Source organism: Orcinus orca, chromosome 2, assembly GCF_937001465.1.
Source record: "Orcinus orca chromosome 2, mOrcOrc1.1, whole genome shotgun sequence".
NCBI classification, from domain to species: domain Eukaryota; kingdom Metazoa; phylum Chordata; class Mammalia; order Artiodactyla; family Delphinidae; genus Orcinus; species Orcinus orca.
In genome coordinates, this window is record NC_064560.1 from 173,582,556 (window position 1) to 173,599,766 (window position 17,211).

A 17,211-nucleotide genomic window follows, 5' to 3' on the forward strand; every position below is an offset into this window, starting at 1 on the left:
AATCCCTGAAGGGGCTGACAGCTGAAGGGCTGTCTGCTTACTACACTCCGAGCAGCTGGGGTGACAATCTTTCCTCAAGGAAGGAACTCTGGGCTGCACACCTCTGTGTCCGTCACACAGGCTGCGGGGATCCGGGTGGCAGTGCTCCTTGGGAGAGAGTGATCAAGGAAGGTGTCTCTGGTTGGGTTTAAACAGCAACCCTGAGTGAAATGAGGGAAGGAGCCATGTAGATTCTGAGGGAGCTGGAATGCAAGTAGGGAAACCAGTTAAGGGGCAATTCTGTATTTCAAGTAAGAGGTAGTAATTGTTGAGATTACAGAGTAGAAGCTGTAGAGAAGTGTTTCTCAACCAGGGTGTTTTTGCCCCACCCTCTCCACCCCGCACTACCCAGGCCAGGGACTTTTGGCAATATCTGGAGATATTTTTGGTTGTCACCACCAGGGATATGCTCCTGGCATCTACTGGGTAAGGCTAGGGATGTTGGTAAGCATCCTACAATAATGCACAGGACAGCTCCCCAGAGCAAAGAATTACCTGTTCCAAAATGTCCAAAGTGCCGAAGCTGAGGAATCTTGCTTTAGGGAAAGTGACAAGTGTTGAATGAGGGATGTATTTTGAAAATAGAGCCAACAGGATTTGCGTTTGGACGTGGGGAATGAGAGAAAGAGGAGTCGAGGGATTCCAAGGTTTTTGGTCTGAGCAACGGAGTGAATGATGGTAGCATTTACTGAGATGGGGAGCTCTGGGGGAAGAACAGATTCTGGGTGGGGAACAGGTGGTAAATCAAGAGTGTGTTTATCAACAGTTAAATCTGAGACGCCTATTGGTGATGTTACTTAGGCAATCATCTGTTTGAGTCTGGAGCTCAGGAATGATGTCTGAGCGGGAGCTGTAGATATGGGGGTCATCAGAAGAAAGGTGGGATTTTAAATCGTAAGAGAAAGAGATCACCTCGTAAGAGATCACCTAAGGAGTAAAGGCAGGTAGAGAGGCAAAGAGGTCAGAGGACTGAGCCCTTTGGGAATCCAATATCTAGTTGGAGAGGAGGAGGGAGAGCCAGCAAAGGAGATGGGGAAGGAGCAGCAGGGAGGTAGGAGGAGAAACACGAGTGTGGTGTCCTGGAAGCCAAGGAAAGCAAGCACTTCAAGAAGCATGGCTGGCTCAGCTATGTTGAATGCTGCTGAGGGGATGCAGGTTCGCTAAGAATTGCCCACTGGGATTGCATCACGGAGCTTGTCAGTGACCTTGACAAGAGCAGGCTCCATGGAGTGGGTTTGGGAGAGAGAAAGAGGTGATAAAATGGAAGTAGGGGTTACAGGCAATTCTTTCAAAGAGTTATGCCATAAGAGGGGAACAGATAATATACCAGTAGTTAGAGGAAGATATGGGGTCAAAGAAAGATATTACAACACATTTGCAGGCTGAAGGGAAGATCTAGTGGAGAGGGGAAAATCGTTGATGTTAATCTCTGTTGCCTACTTACTACATCTCAGGAGCTACATTAGGCATTTCATATGGAATTTTTTTGGCCAAGCCGTGTGGCTTACGGGATCTTAGCTCCCACACCAGGGATTAAGCCTGGCCCTCGGCAGTGAAAGCGCAGAGTCCTAACCACTGGACCGCCAGGGAATTCCCTGTATGTATTATTTAATTTAACCTGTACATCAAATCAATGAGGTAGACTATAGTGATTTCCCCACTTCACAGAAGTTAAAACTGAGGCATGGAGAGGATCGGTTGGTTACATGGCCACGGTCACATGGCTAGTAAGTGGGGGAAGTTGGATGTAACCAGGATGTCTGGCTCTGGAGCCCAAGTTCTCACTTTCTTCTTCATCTGAATTCATTTCTTATTGCAGATTGTAACCACTGGCTAAAGTTTATTATCATTTGTTTCCCCCTTCAGAGGAAAACAAAACTGTTGACCCTTCAATACTCAGCTGAAGCTGATCTCCTGGGTTTTGTGTCTGACTGCTCCCACCGTGAGCCCCTCTGCTTCTGGAGCAGACCTCCATCTATCATAGTCTCTAACACAGCCCACCCAGACCATCACCCACCTAATTGTGTCTGTTTACTTGTCAGTCTCCTGCAGTGAAGCAGGAGCTCCTCAAGGACAGGGGCTGTGTCTAATTTGTCTAATTCATCTTTCTATTCTTAGTTGGCAGGACAGGCCCTCAAACAGTAAGTATTTGTCAAGGAGTTGAATGGATGGATGATCAAACGAATGTAAAAACTTATTAAGAATATTGGAAGCCATAAGACAGCTGAGTATGAGCATCTAAATGTACAAGCTGGATACATACAAAAGTGATCTCAGTTCAGAGGAGTGGGGGCTTAAGGGTGAAGATGCTTGTTAAGAAGGCCTCACGTCCATACTAGTCAGTATGTCGAGATGGAGTCCAGGAGTTAGCACAGGAAGTTTCTTCCCTTTTCAAAGAATTCCATGGTCTTACCACTGGAAGCCCAGAGAATCAGGAAACTTGGGGTCCAGTCCACATTCACCCCTTACCATCTGGATGGGATTGCCAGATAAAATATTGCATGCAATATTTGATATTTGCGATACTAAAAAAAGTCATTATTTATATGAAATTTAAATTTAACTGGGCTCCTATATGTATATTTGCTCAATCTGGCAAACTTCCAGCTGGTAACCTTGGCAAAGCTGCATAAAACCCCCTTAAGCTTCAGTCTCTGTATCTATAAAATGGAGAAATTTGAGCTTTCCTTATTGGCATGAGAATTAAATAAGGTCTTCAAGTAGAGTACTTAACACAGCGAACGGCACATGGTAAGTGCCCAATAAATGAGATAGTCGGCTTCGTAACGTTTGTTTTAATTTCCTTCTCTTCTACAGCATTAACGTATAATCCATCAAATTAGACTTACGCAGAGCTTCTCAGGAAGGCGTCAGTTAAGTGGTCAGTTAATGTGAGTTTGGGCAGCTGGCTAGGATGGTGAAGTATAGAGAGTTGGAGACTCAGTCCTGGGCCCCAAAGAGGGTTAATGGAGGATCCGAATTCTCATTCAGCCACTCATTTCTCAGTCAGATCTTGGAGTTTCCCCACATCAGCACACCAGTAAAAGAAAGGTGTGATCCTTCCAGAAACCAGTAGAGGGCGGAGTGTGTGCGTTTTGGGATAAAAATGGGATACAGCAGGATCAGTCAAGTAGCACCAGCAGCAGGTTTTCACGTTCCTTTAGAGAACAGCGGAGGGCCTGAGAAAGCCCTGAGGAGGATACTGGCCAAAGGCAGTCAGCGAGACCCCCAAACCGCCAAGTAAATCAGCCTATAGAGGACCAGCCCCTAAGGGCGGTTTGGGGCATACACTGTGTAGAAAGAAAAAGAGACTCTGTATGTTGAAAGATACCAAAAAGCCAAAAGCAGGTGACAGCCAACAGAAAAAATTGCAAATTGTATAACAAAGAATTCCAGAATGCATAAAGGTGTCCCATCAATTGTTAAACCAAAGACAAAACCAAAAACAAACAAAAAACACACCGAAAAAAGATTAATCTCTCTAGCAACAGGGAAATAAAAATTGAAACAACATTGCAGGGAGTTTCTGCCTTATTTTCCTATGGTTATTAAAGGGAATAACCTAATATTCATTGAATACCCATTCTGTGCCAGGCATTGTGCTAAGAATTTCCTAAACATTAACTCAGCACTTAATTTGTCAAAAACCTTTAGAAGCAGAAACACAGTATTCCCATTTTACCTATAGAAAACTGCTGCTCAGAAAGGTTAGTAACTTGCCTGGAACGCACTCAGCTGGGGAGGGCAGAGCAGGGTTTGGACCCAGGTTTGCATGCTTCCAAGTCCTTCCTCTCCTCACACTGGTTTTTTTTAGGACTTCGGTTCAAGCAGTATCTAATGCTTGAATATGGTGCTTTGGAGAAGGCCCTGGAAGTTGTGAACCCCAAGCAGCCAAATAGGAATGGAAAAGTAAAAACAAACAGAAACCTCAGAAAATCCAACAGCCTTACGAGCAGGCCTGGGGAAACAGATTGGAAAGTGGGGATTTGGGGAATGGACGAGATGGGAGTTCGGAAGCCAGGTTGGGGGGTGGGCAGGGAACCATTGATGGCCTCAATTTTAAGTGAGATGGAGTCTGGCAGGCCTGAAGGTTCACAGCCTTAGAGGCTGGAACCCAAGGAATCTGTTTGTCGTCCACTGCATGCTGAGTTGTAAATTCTCATTTCTAAACCTTCCAGGGCGGAGTCTGCAGCTCCCTCCCCCCTCTCGCACCTGCGGGCAGCGGGGGCTCCAATGAATGGACAAGTTCCACGAATTCTTGCCCCTTCCCCCACCTTTTACATAGCCAAGCCACGGGACAAAAGGCGCCCGGGGCCTGGGGCTCCTTCCCCGGGCTCCTGCCAGCTCCGGGTAGTGTCAGACGGCTGGAGCCGCTCCACACCGCACCATTTACATTTTTTACAGCCTCCCTCCCACCCCCCACTCCCCTCTCCCTTAGGGCCATGGCCAGGGCCACAGGTCCTCTAGGCCCCGGGACTCTCCTTATAGTTCCCTGGAGGTTGAGGGCAGTTGCCTGTGAAGCAGAGAGCCAGGGCAGCAGGAATACAGATGGGGCTCCATGCTGGGTCCACATCCTAGAATCTAGGGCTGAAGGTGCAGGCCCTTTGTTCGGGACGATTTATTCCACCCGCCCAGCAGCAGCAGCCAGAATTTGCTTCCCGGTTCCTTGTAAGCCTGATTCCAGGCCCCACAGAGTGACTTCCTTGTAGGATATGGGTCCCTATCTTTCTTGCATAGCTCCCTAATCCACTGATAAATGCAGCTACTATTTATTGAGCACCTACTGCGTGCCAGGGACAGTGCAAAATGCCTGTGCATCTGTTCCTTCATTTAATTCTCACAACAACGCTGGGTGAAATAAGTGTGGACCCTATTTTCCAGATGAGGAAAGAGGCTCAGACAGGAGAGGTGTGTCCCCCCCGGGCCTCCACGCAGTCAGCGGTCTATCAGTTGTCAGCAGTAGTGCCAGGATATGAACCCAGGTCTCCTCATACCCCCAACCTTGACTGTGAGTCTGAGGACTGACTGGGCAACTCCTTCCTCAAACTCTCTTGCACAATCCCTCAGTCCCTGCTGTTTACCTGTTTACCAGGTGGCTCTAAAATCGGACAGACCATCATCCTGATCTTTCCTGATCCTTAGGGCTGGCCCCACCTGGGCTCCCCTTGCCCTCCTAGGTAGCCTCCTATAGAAGCCCACATTTTGTTTCAAATAGTGGTTCAGTAGGACAGGCCAGGAAAAGGGACAGTTATTCCTCACGTCTGTGAAAAGCCCTGTGGAGATTCAGGTCTGGCTCATATTTGATGCTCCCTGACCCTCCTCCATCTCTTGCAGGCCCTGCCCTTGTGGACTGAGGCCAAGCTTCAGACAAAATGAGGGCCAGTTGATTCTAACTGGCATGTTCCACATCTTCTGATAGCCCCCCAAGGCGCCTCCAACTTCCTAGGATATGGGCCAACACATCAAAAGGCGCCCTGCAGGGAGAGGAATGAAAACTCTGGAACCTGGCCACATCCTGCCTTAGAGAGAAAAGCTGAAATACAGCCACGGAGGTGATCATGGTTTCAGTCAACCCAGCCAGCCCTTGGCGTCCTCAAAGGGCCCAGCAGTCCCAGCCCTTAAAGGGCTCAGAAGCCACTTTAGCCACAATAATTATATGCACTGCACGTACCCAGCAAAGTGCTTCCTTCATTCATTTACCAAAACACAGAAATAAATACGTAAATATCTAAATACTTCTCTACATATTACCTTCTTTGACTAAGCATTTCCACTTTGTGAATCTTACAGAAATGTTTGTACAATGTGTGCAAATATGTCTTTTCACATTGTTTGTAACAGGGAAAAAGTGGAAACAACCTAAATGTCCAACTGCAAAGAGTTGATTAAATATATTATTGTACATCCCTACAATCAGATATTCTGCAGCTGCTAAAAGGTGTGAGCTAATTTTATATGTACCAACAAGGAACGTAATCCATGACATATTGTTGGGTGAAAGGAAGCAAGTAGCAGAACAATATATAAATGTCATTCCTTTTTGTTAAAAAAAATGTGTTTATTAAGGTAGAAGGTAGATAGATAATTCTTTTAACCTGAGGATTTAGGACAGCGGTTGTTACCTTAACTGCACATTGGAATACCCAGGAATTAAAAAGATCCAGAGGGGGCTTCCCTGGTGGCGCAGTGGTTGAGAGTCCGCCTGCCGATGCAGGGGACACGGGTTTGTGACCTGGTCTGGGAAGATCCCACATGCTGCGGAGCGGTTGGGCCCGTGAGTCATGGCCGCTGAGCCTGCGCGTCCAGAGCCTGTGCTCCGCAACGGGAGAGGCCACAACAGTGAGAGGCCTGCGTACCACAAAAAAAAAAAAAAAAAAAAATCCAGAGGCCCAGGCCCACTCCAGACCATGTATCAATATATCACAATCTCTTGGGGTGGGTGGGTGGGAGGGAGGGAGTTTTTTAACTTCCCCAGGTGATCCCAATGAGCAGCCAACTTGGGAAACACTACCATAAAAAAACAGAAGGAGGGCTTCCCTGGTGGCGCAGTGGTTGAGAGTCCACCTGCTGATGCAGGGGACGCAGGTTCATGCCTCGGTCTGGGAAGATCCCACAGGCCGCCGAGCGGCTGGGCCCGTGAGCCATGGCCGCTGAGCCTGTGCGTCCGGAGCCTGTGCTCTGCAATGGGAGAGGCCACAACAGTGAGAGGCCTGTGTACCGCAAAAAAAAAAAAAAAAAAAAAAAACAGAAGGAAGGAAAGGTTGACTCAGAAAGGAAAATCAAGTTGTAACCTCTTTACATGAAATCTAAACAGATATTACCTACTCTGCTCTTTCTGGGAAAAGAAAGGGGCTGGATCGCCTCGAATTATCACTAGCCTTCTGTAAGCACTGAGTTAGTTGAGTTTAGCTCTGAGCAATGCCAAACTTTTTGATGACACCTGTAGGGGTTCTAGAAGTTGACCACTTGACTTCAGGAGATGAAGTCTCCAAGGGCAGCAGGAAGGTTAAGAGCCCGCATTGCTGCGCCTTCTGAAGGACGTGGGCCACCACCTCATTAGTAAATGGGAACACAAACGAAGCACTTTGCACAGCGCCTGACACAGTGGCGGTGCTTAACATGCGGTAGCTTATTTCTTTTCAGGAATGGAAAGAGCTCAGAGATAATCTTAGTGCCTGCTGAGTTCCAGGCACGTATATATGGTGTCCTGTAATCCAAACAAGCCTGAGGCCAACATTCATATACCCATTTTACAGATGAGGAACCTGGGGCATACCAGGGTTGGCATCTTGTCAGAAACCAGAATTAAAAGCCGGTTCTGTCCAACTCTATATTTTGTACTTTGCTTACCACACTCTGTCCCTTCTTAGGGACCTTTTGGGCAGGGATTTAACTCTGATTAGGGCTCTCATTTTTAGACTCACTATTCATTTACCTTCAGAGGAAGGGAATGTGTGGCTGAAGTTACCTGGGATCACTCTGCTTAGAGATGATAGGACACCTTAAAAGGCTGTGCCCAAAAGTGGTCTGGAAGGCCTGAAGTTGAAGCCACACCATGAAAGGAAAGGAAAGTTCTATCTCTGAGCCCAAAAGGAAACGTTATGGGCTTTGGGCATTTGTTCTGCACTGCAAATGGATGCAGGCAGAAGACCCCTCCAATCTCCCACCCCAAATTTTCCATTCCCTCCTCCCTCAAAGCAACTGCCTGAGCCTGGTTTTCACATCTGTGTTTCCTGGCCTGGCCGGCGAGTTTATCTTCGCACCTCAGAGGATTTGGTTCTGCTCCCGTTCGTTTTCACTTCCCTTGAAAAAGGGAGGTGCTCTTGGGCTTTGTCCTGTTGTCTCTTCTTCCTCCTTTTCACACCACTTGAATCAAGTACAGCAGTCAAAAACAGGGACTTATTGAGTATCCACCTTAACCAGCACTGTGGGTAGCACATCGGTCCTGGAGAGTCTGCCTTAGATCACCAGTACTTCCTCCACCTAGAATCTCTGCTCTATCATCTCTGTTTCCTGGGCCGTGCAACCCCCATGCCACCTCCTCTAGGAAGCTTTCACGGATCTCATCTACTCCGTGTCCTTACAGCACTTGCACACCTCTCCTGCACGGCTTTCCATATCCTGTACTTGGTTTATGGCTATTTGTATGTATGTCTTCCCCACTAGACTGAACATTTCCTTGAAGGCAGAAACAATCTTTTCTTTTTGGCCGAGCTGAGCAGTTTTTGCGATTTTAGTTCCCCGACTAGGGACTGAACCCGGGCCCTCGGCAGGGTGCGGAGTCCTAACCACTGGACCACCAGGGAATTCCCACAATCTTTTCTTTATCTTTGTATTTTTCAAGAACCTAACTCAGTGCCTGGCATATTAAGAAAAAAAATTCATACGGTTGTTTGCTTAAACTCTTTCCAAAAAAGGATTTTAAGTGCCTTACTGAAATACATAAAGAGTAGCAGAAATGGGACTGAAGAAAAGCAAGGGTAAAGAAATCATGGAATGAGAGTGCTTGCTTCGGCAGCACATATACTAAAATTGGAACGATACAGAGAAGATTAGCATGGCCCCTGCGCAAGGATGACACGCAAATTTGTGAAGTGTTCCATATTTTAAAGCAACTATACGCCAATGAAAATTTTTTAAAAAAGAAAGAAATCATGGAATGAGAGCCCATAATAACAACAAAAATATTTGAGTTCTTACTAATGCTGAGCACTGTTCTAATTGATTTACATGCATCGCCTCATTTAATCTTTATAATAATCCTGGGAGGTGATTACTGTTATAATTGTTTTACATTTGAGGAAATGGAGGCACAGAGAGGTTAAGTCACTTGCTCAAGTTCACACAGTGGGATGTGAACACAGGCAATGTCGTTTCAGAAGCCGTGCTCAGGGGCTTCCCTGGTGGCGCAGTGGTTGAGAGTCCGCCTGCCGATGCAGGGGACACGGGTTCGTGTCCCGGTCCGGGAAGATCCCACATGCCGTGGAGCAGCTAGGCCTGTGAGCCATGGCCGCTGAGCCTGCGCGTCTGGTGCCTGTGCTCCACAACGGGAGAGGCCACAATAGTGGCCTGTGCACTGCAAAAAAAAAAAAAAAAAAAAAGCTGTGCTCATAACCACAGCCCTCAGGATACCAACCACAGACATTCTGGGTTATGAATCTGGCTCTGAGGTTTCTAGCAGTCAAAGCCAAGAAGAGAAGGCATTTAATGACAAGAGTGATTGTATTTATTAGAAACAATAAACCAAATCCTTGGGAGAAATGCAGGTTTTTGTAACCTTGAGTCTGAGAGAACTCATCAAGAAGACACTGCTTTTCAAACTTTATAAGTTAATCTTCCATGGGTAAAAATTGTTAAACTCCCCAATACAGGTATATTTGTTTATATTTATACTAATATATTATGTGTATTGTAAAACACAAAAATAGAAATTGAAAAGAATGAGAGAAACTATAAAAACACATGGAAATTCTGCTGAGGACCATCTTGTACACTCCCTGGGCAGACACAGGCCCCTCCTGAGTTCCCTGGTACGGTAGCTGATTCTATGGGATGGATCCTGGCAATAGATAACAGTGGCTGACATCACCATTTCTTATAACAACCAAAGCATGACACAGAAAATGCATTTCAGCGACAGCAGTTCTAGAGGGACCAAAATAATGTTGTCCAAATGAGTACATCTCTGATTGGCTGGTTTGATCTAGTAATAGATATTTTATTTATTACATATATAAAACTAATATATAACTTAATTATATATATATATTATATATGTATAACTAATATCAATTGAGCCTTTTCTGTATGACAGTCATTGTACTAGATGCTTTACTCATGCTCCCCATTTAATCCTTATTGCAATCCTTTGACATAATTATCAGTATAATCACCATTTTACAGATGAGGAAACTGAGGCTCAGAGAGGTTAACTGGTTCCTGGAGTAGAGCTGGGGTTTAGACTCATGTTTATTAGATTCTGAAGCCAACGTTCTTAATCACCTTCTCTACTCCACAGAAAATTTGAATATAGATGGTTTTAAACAGTAGTTTCCCCCTTTTACAAATCCTTTTTATTTACCAAAAGAATGCATTCTTGTGGTAAAAAATGCAAACAAAACTGAAGTGTGCAAAGTAAAAAGGCCACCTTTTCCCACAAACAAGCTCACCAGGTTTCCCCTGTTAGTCTACTCTTTCTAAAGTCTTCTAGACTTCTTTCTACTCACTGAACATGTGTATATACATATCAATTTTTCAAAAGTAGGATCATAACATATATTTTACTTTGAACTCTCTCTTTAACGTGGCTATCTTTCCAGGGTGGTTCATGCAGATCTGTTCACATATTAGGAGCAGATAACACAATTGACTACTTACCCCTCTCTTCTTAAAATATTCTCTCTGGGTTTTTCTTTCTGCCTTTTTTTTTGGAACTTTGCAAATACTGTTTACTTCACTGAAACCTGGAGATGGGGAAAAGGTATGTGAAAGTCTGGGACACCGAGCCTAGGAGTGCATATTGACAAGGGCGACATACAGGGACAGGGTGCTGAGGGCCAGCAGTGCCGTCCAGCTGCCCAGGGAACAGAGGTGGACAAACATCTCCATGACAAAGGCCTTGTAGATGCTAAGGAACATCAGTAGAAGGACTGCTGGCTGGAAAGTGTGGTACAGGTCATAGCATGTGATCATCTACACCTGGGTTGATGTGACGACGTAATGGACCAGACAGATGTTGGAGTCAATGCTCATCTGGATGTATTTCCAGTCAAACTCAGTGCCTGAGCTCCAACCCAGAGGGGGATGTAGCAAGACATAATGAACTTGGCGGTGGCCCAGCCCAGGGTAGCAACCATGATCTTGTATTCCCCCTTGCTGGCATTCTGGGACATGACAAGGTTTAGGCCTATCAGGTCTGCCACAACCACGCTGGCCTTCATGAGCTCCCCAATGAAGTCATAGATGCCACCTTCCCAGCTGGGAAAGAAAGTGGCCAGGAACAGCATCTTGCACAGCTGCACGAACAGATAGGTGACCCCGGCCCGGACGCACTTCCAGAAGGCGCCGTACTCGGACAGCCTGCTGCACTTGTAGATGATGAAGTAGGGGAGAAGAAGGTCAGGGCGAAGCAGTCCCCAAAGGGGAATAGTGTCATGGCGTCTGCTGCCCAGCCTGCCGGAGCGCACCTCTCTGCCTCGGAGGCCTGGCGCCTGAGCCTGGGCCTGGCGCCCACCTTCCTTCTGCCTCTTTTTTCTTTTCCTCTGGGTGACTCTGAAGTTTAGTCCTTTTTCTTTCTCCCTTCTTTTCCTTCTTCTTCTATTCCCTTGCCTCTAGAGCTTATCCATCTATATGCTAACAACTCCCAGACTTACTTCACTCTTTACGTGGAACACTGCAATTTTCTCTATTTTCAATTTGCTTTGTTGTTAGTTTTAAGCCTATTGGAGGATGTATATTTGCATTTGCTTATACTTACAAAAAGAAAGTCTGGAAGGAAGTTAATGAAAGGGGTTACCTGTGTGTGGTGGTGGAGAGTGGAGGGAATTGGGAATAAACTAACCAAGATCAAAGGCACCAGGCTTGAGATTATGAACAGAGTAATTGGGAGAACTTGGGTTTGGCCTGTGGTCTTGACTCTCCTTTATGGATGAAATAGAGGTGACAGAAGAAATGTAATGAACTTGGTGGGGAGAGGACCACAAGGCCTTAAAACCTGGTCTGAGGCCTAGCTGTTCCAGTGGGGTACCTGTGCCTGTTTCCTTGGGACAGGGGAGGGGTAAATTAACCACAAGCCTTCTTCCCTGTCCAGGTGAATTCCCCAAGGGCACCTGCAAAGGCCCTGTAAATAAAGCAGGTGGCAATCTAATGACATAGCCCACCCTTTGCAAGCTCTCCTCCTGGCTAAGGATAGGGCGGCCTGCCCTCCGCCTAAATGGGAATGCTGCACGTGGTAAGTTTCCTTCCCCTTCGCTTCCATAAATTGATCCTCCCATTAAACAAAAATAGATATTCAACCTTCCTATTATAAAACTTATCAAACACATCAAAACTGAGAGAATGGCATAATGAACCACCTTGAATGAATGGTAAAATGAACCCCTGATTCAATAATTATTGACATTTTGCCATATATGCTTTACCCTTTTCTTCCTCCCTCCCTCCCTCTCTCCCTCCCTCCCTCCCTCCCTCCCTTCCTTCCTTCCTTCCTTCCTTCCTTCCTTTCTTTCTTTCTCTTCCTTTTTTTAAAAATCAGGTAACAAAAGATCAGTGTTTAATGGCAAACAGTCGGGGGGGGGCACTTTTTCTTCTTTTCCTCTGATTTTTTTTTTTTTTTTCTTTTTGCGGTACGCGGGCCTCTCACTGTTGTGGCCTCTCCCGTTGCGGAGCACAGGCTCCGGACACGCAGGCTCAGCGGCCATGGCTCACGGGCCCAGCCGCTCCGCGGCACGTGGGATCTTCCCAGACCAGGGTACGAACCTGTGTCCCCTGCATCGGCAGGCAGTCTCTCAACCACTGCGCCACCAGGGAAGCCCTTTTCCTCTGATTTTTAAAGAGCAAATACGTAAAGTCCTACCATTTCAACCCTAAATTCTTACAAACATATCTGAAAATTTAGGACCTTTTCTTACTATTATCACCTCTAACAAATTTAACATTAATTCCTTAGAATATTATTAATTCCTTAGAATACGCTAATACCCAGTCTATATTCAAATTTACCACAAAATTAAATGACTTTAAAGCCATAAAGAATGCCAGATCGGAGTTGCAAATGAAACCAGAGAAGCTAGCATCAGCCCAGCAGCCCCCTCAGCACAGGTCTCTGAGAAGTGTCAGTGTCCAGGAGTGAGGGGCATTCCTTGGGAAAAGCAAGTAATAGTCGCTTTTATTGAGCACTTACTGTGGACCCCCCTGTGCTATGGCTTCTGACTGGAAGAGACGACATTAGCTCTCTGTGTGTCTTCATAGTACTGAACATAATGCCTACATAGAGTAGACACTCAACTAATTGAGATATGAATTGATCATCATACCTCCCTGGTGTTAAGTGTGTCTTTGCAGTGAAGGAGTGACTTCACTGTTTAATTCAATCATTCGAATAAAGTGGATATTATTATCCCTATTTTAAAGAGGAGGAAACTGAGGGTCAGACTTGTCTAAGTTCCCTAAACTAGAAAGTAGAGGAGCTGAGCTTCAACTCAGGTTAGTCTGACTCAGAGTCTGAGTGGTCATCTGTCTTGGTAATCGCCAAGGGACTCTGATAGGGGTGGTAAAGGCCTGAGTCCGGGGTAGAGTCCTGGGCAAAGAGAGGGTAAAAGGGCACGGGGTGGGGGTGGGGGGGGGTTGGGCGGGGAAGAAGAGAAAGGAACAAAGAAAGGAAGCCAGGAGATTATGATGTCATGGAATTAAAACTAGCAGCCATTGGATAAAGAGCCATGGTATACAGTGAACACAGGTATTTGTTCTGCTGTGGAATGAATGAGAAGCTTTTGAACCTCAACCCTCAAACTCCTGAGTCAGGTCCATGGACATCATTATGTACTCAGAGCTAGCCCAGGATCTGGCCCATATTAGGAGCTCAAATATCTGTTGAATGAATGACAGTGCATGAGTGAATGTGTGAGTAAATGAATAACTGAATAAATGATGGACTAATATGTAAATTATTTAATAAGGCATTGAGTGGCTGCATTAATTGAATGACAAATGGATGAATTCTTTAAATATCTATAGAAGGAGAATGAAGTGGGAAGACAACTAAATCTAACAGCAGCATCATGTCCAGAGCATTTTATCATGAGACCTGTGCTAAGAACTTCATAAGCAGTTTTTCATTTAATTCTCAGAGCAAACTCTCCGGTACTATTATTCTTTAAGTGAGGAATTAGGTCTGGAGATGTGAGAAAACTTGTTCAAGGGCACATAGGCACAGAGCTGGAATTTTAATCCTGCCATTACGCTCCAAAGCTCAGGCTTTTCACTATACAGTCAGTGTTCAATCAATATTACTTCACTCAATACCGGACTTGTTTTTTGTAGCTGATCCAAATACAGGTGAACCACCACTTATACAACCCCTGGAAAGCTGTAAATTTAAACACAGTTAATTACTTATCTCAGCTCATTATGTAAAGGAAGCTGTCCTATTGTATGCCCCTTTATAAGTGAAGGATTACCCTGAACTCATCTGCTTCCTAAATCTGAATTTTGTTCAAAGCAAGGTATATATTAACTAAAGATATCTACTTGTAGGAATTGGTTTAATTATTGCTGGGAATCTGGGATTTTTGGTGTTTGGACAGCTTATGACGAGGCCCTTAATTTTGTGATACCTCATCTTAATGGTTTAAATAAAGGTAGATTAAAATGTACCAAATCCAGAATCCATTAAAGACAAGATATGTTCAATATATGTAAAAATAAGCAGATTTCTTCATGATAAAAAAACCACCGTAAGCCAAGTCCAATTATAAACCACAAACTCAGAAAAAAATATTTCTAGTTCCTGTCGTAGACCAAGGGCTGTCTTCATATAAAACTCTCTTTAATCAATAAGAAAAGGTCTATAACCAAATGGCAAAATGGGGCAAAGGATATTCACAGGAAAGGAAATATAAATGGCTCTTAAATGGATGAAAAATGCTCTTTTACTCATAATGAAAATTGTAAATTAAAACCACACTGAGAGACTAAGTTTTCACCTATTAAATTGGCAAAGATAAAAAAAAAAATGTGGTGACACACTATGCTGGCTTAGGGGTAGGAAAACTACACTCATACTTTGTTTTGGGGGGAATAAACTGGTACAACTTCTACGAAGAGAAACTTGGCAAAATCTATCTAAATTACTATATGCATACACGTTGAAGGTATAGTTTCACCTACGCATGTGCAAAATTATGTATGTGCAAGGTTACCAATTGTAGCAAAAGAAGGAAATGACCTTAAGGTTCATCAGTAGAGGACTGGATAGGGACTTCCCTGGTGGTGCAGTGGTTAGGAGTCTGCCTGCCAATGGAGGATACGTGGGTTCGATCCCTGGTCCGGGAAGATCCCACATGCCGCAGAGCAAATAAGCCCTTGCGCCACAACTACTGAGCCTGTGCTCTAGAGCCTGTGAGCCACAACTACTGAAGCCTGTGTGCCTAGAGCCCATGCTCCACAACAAGAGAAGACACCGCAATGAGAAGCCCACCCACGCACTGCTACAAAGAGTAGCCCCTGATCGCCACAACTAGAGAAAGCCCACGTGCAGCAACGAAGACCCAATGCAACCAAAAATAAATAAATAAACATATTTTAAAAAAGCAAGGTACATAAAAGTAGTATATTACATTTATGCTTTAAAGAAAGGACAAAAGTGCTCTCTGAGAGATTTGCTTCTTTATACATAACAGATCTCTGGCATGATACCTTAGAAACGATGTTGGTTGCTTTTTTTCCCCTTAATACATCTTTATTGGAGTATAATTGCTTCACAATACTGTGTTAGATTCTGTTGCACAACATAGCGAATCAGACATACACATGTCCCCATATCCCTTCCATCTTTTTAAAATTTATTTATTTTATTTATTTATTTTTGGCTGCATTGGGTCTTCATTGCTGTGTGTGGGCTTTCTCTAGTCACTGAGAGCGGAGGCTACTCTTCGTTGCGGTGCACAGGCTTCTCATTGCGGTGCCTTCTCTTGTTGCAGAGCATGGGCTCTAGAGTGCAGACTCAGTAGTTGTAGCAAATGGGCTCAGTAGTTGTGGTGTACGGTGTTAGTTGCTCTGCAGCATGTGGGCTCTTCCAGGACCAGGGCTCGAACCCATGTCCCCTGTATTGGCAGGAGTCTTAACCACTGTGCCACCAGGGAAGCCCTCCCCTCCCTCTTGAGCCTCCCTCCCACCCTCCCTATCCCACCTCTCTAGGTCATCGCAAAGCACTGAGCTGATCTCCCTGTGCTATGCTTCTGCTTCCCACCAGCCAACTACTTTACATTCGGTAGTGTATATACATCGATGCTACTCTCACTTTGCCCCAGCTTTGCCCTCCCACCCCATGTCATCACGTCCATTCTCTATGTCTACCTCTTTATTCCTGCCCTGCAACTAGGTTCATCAGTATCTTCTTTTTTTTTTTAAGATTCCATATATATGCGTTAGCATATGGTATTTGTTTTTCTCTTTCTGACTTACTTCACTCTGTATGACAGACTCTAGGTCCATCCACCTCACTACAAATAATAACTCGATTTCATTTCTTTTTATGGCTGAGTAATATTGCATTGTATATATGTGCCACATCTTCTTTATCCATTCATCTGTTGATGGACATTTAGGTTGGTTCCATGTCCTGGCTATTGTAAATAGTGCTGCAATGAACATTGTGGTGCATGTCTCTTTTTGAATTATGATATTGGTTGCTTCTGAAAAGAGAAACTGTAGAAAGGGAACAGGGCTGAAATTTGAATCTTTAATACTTTAGTAAATTCCTGAACCAATATTTACAAGCATTTTGAATACTATACAGTGGTACTGTGGTCCCTCCCTACTTCAGCCCCCCCAACCCCATCCTAAGACCCCCAGTGGATGCCTGAAACCGTGGAGAGTACCGAACCCTATATATACTATGCTTTTCCCTATACTAACTAGTTGGGTAGCATCTACAGCGTGGATAGGCCGATGGGAGGGATGATTCACTCACATCCCAGGTGGGACAGAGCCGGGGGATGAGAGATTTCATCACGCTACTCAGAACAGCGAGCAATTTAAAACTCATGAATGTTTGCTTCTGGAATTTTTCATTTAATATTTTTCCACTGCAGTTGACCACAGGTAACTGAAACCAAGGAAAGCAAAACTGCAGATAAGGAAGGACTACTGTATTATTATTTAGATATCATTTATGTATAGAATACATAGGCACATATATAATATATATTAGTCAAAAGTAAAGTATTTAACACAGAATAAAAATATGCACAGAGAGACTAGAAAAATATACATGTGTATATGCACAGAAAAAGCTGAAAATATACAGAAAAAGAACTGGGCAGCTGTTTTAGGTCTCATAATGAGGAGAATGGGTTTGGGACTGAAAGGGAGGACTGGCTTAATTTACGCTATTTTTTACTCTGTACCGTTTGGGTCTTTTGTAAAGACAAAGTTTAACTTGTGTAGTCTAAG

At 44.6% G+C, this 17,211-nt stretch overlaps 1 non-coding gene and 1 pseudogene across 1 annotated transcript; one reads left to right on the forward strand and one right to left on the reverse strand.

The window, feature by feature from the left end:
- Positions 1-8,541: 8,541 nt before the first annotated feature.
- LOC117200204 (U6 spliceosomal RNA) lies at positions 8,542-8,648 on the forward strand. Its single transcript, XR_004481687.1, has one exon. It is a non-coding gene; the product is annotated as a U6 spliceosomal RNA (small nuclear RNA).
- A 1,871-nt stretch (positions 8,649-10,519) lies between these two features.
- Positions 10,520-11,194, reverse strand: LOC101281109 (transmembrane protein 147-like; annotated as a pseudogene).
- Positions 11,195-17,211: the final 6,017 nt, after the last annotated feature.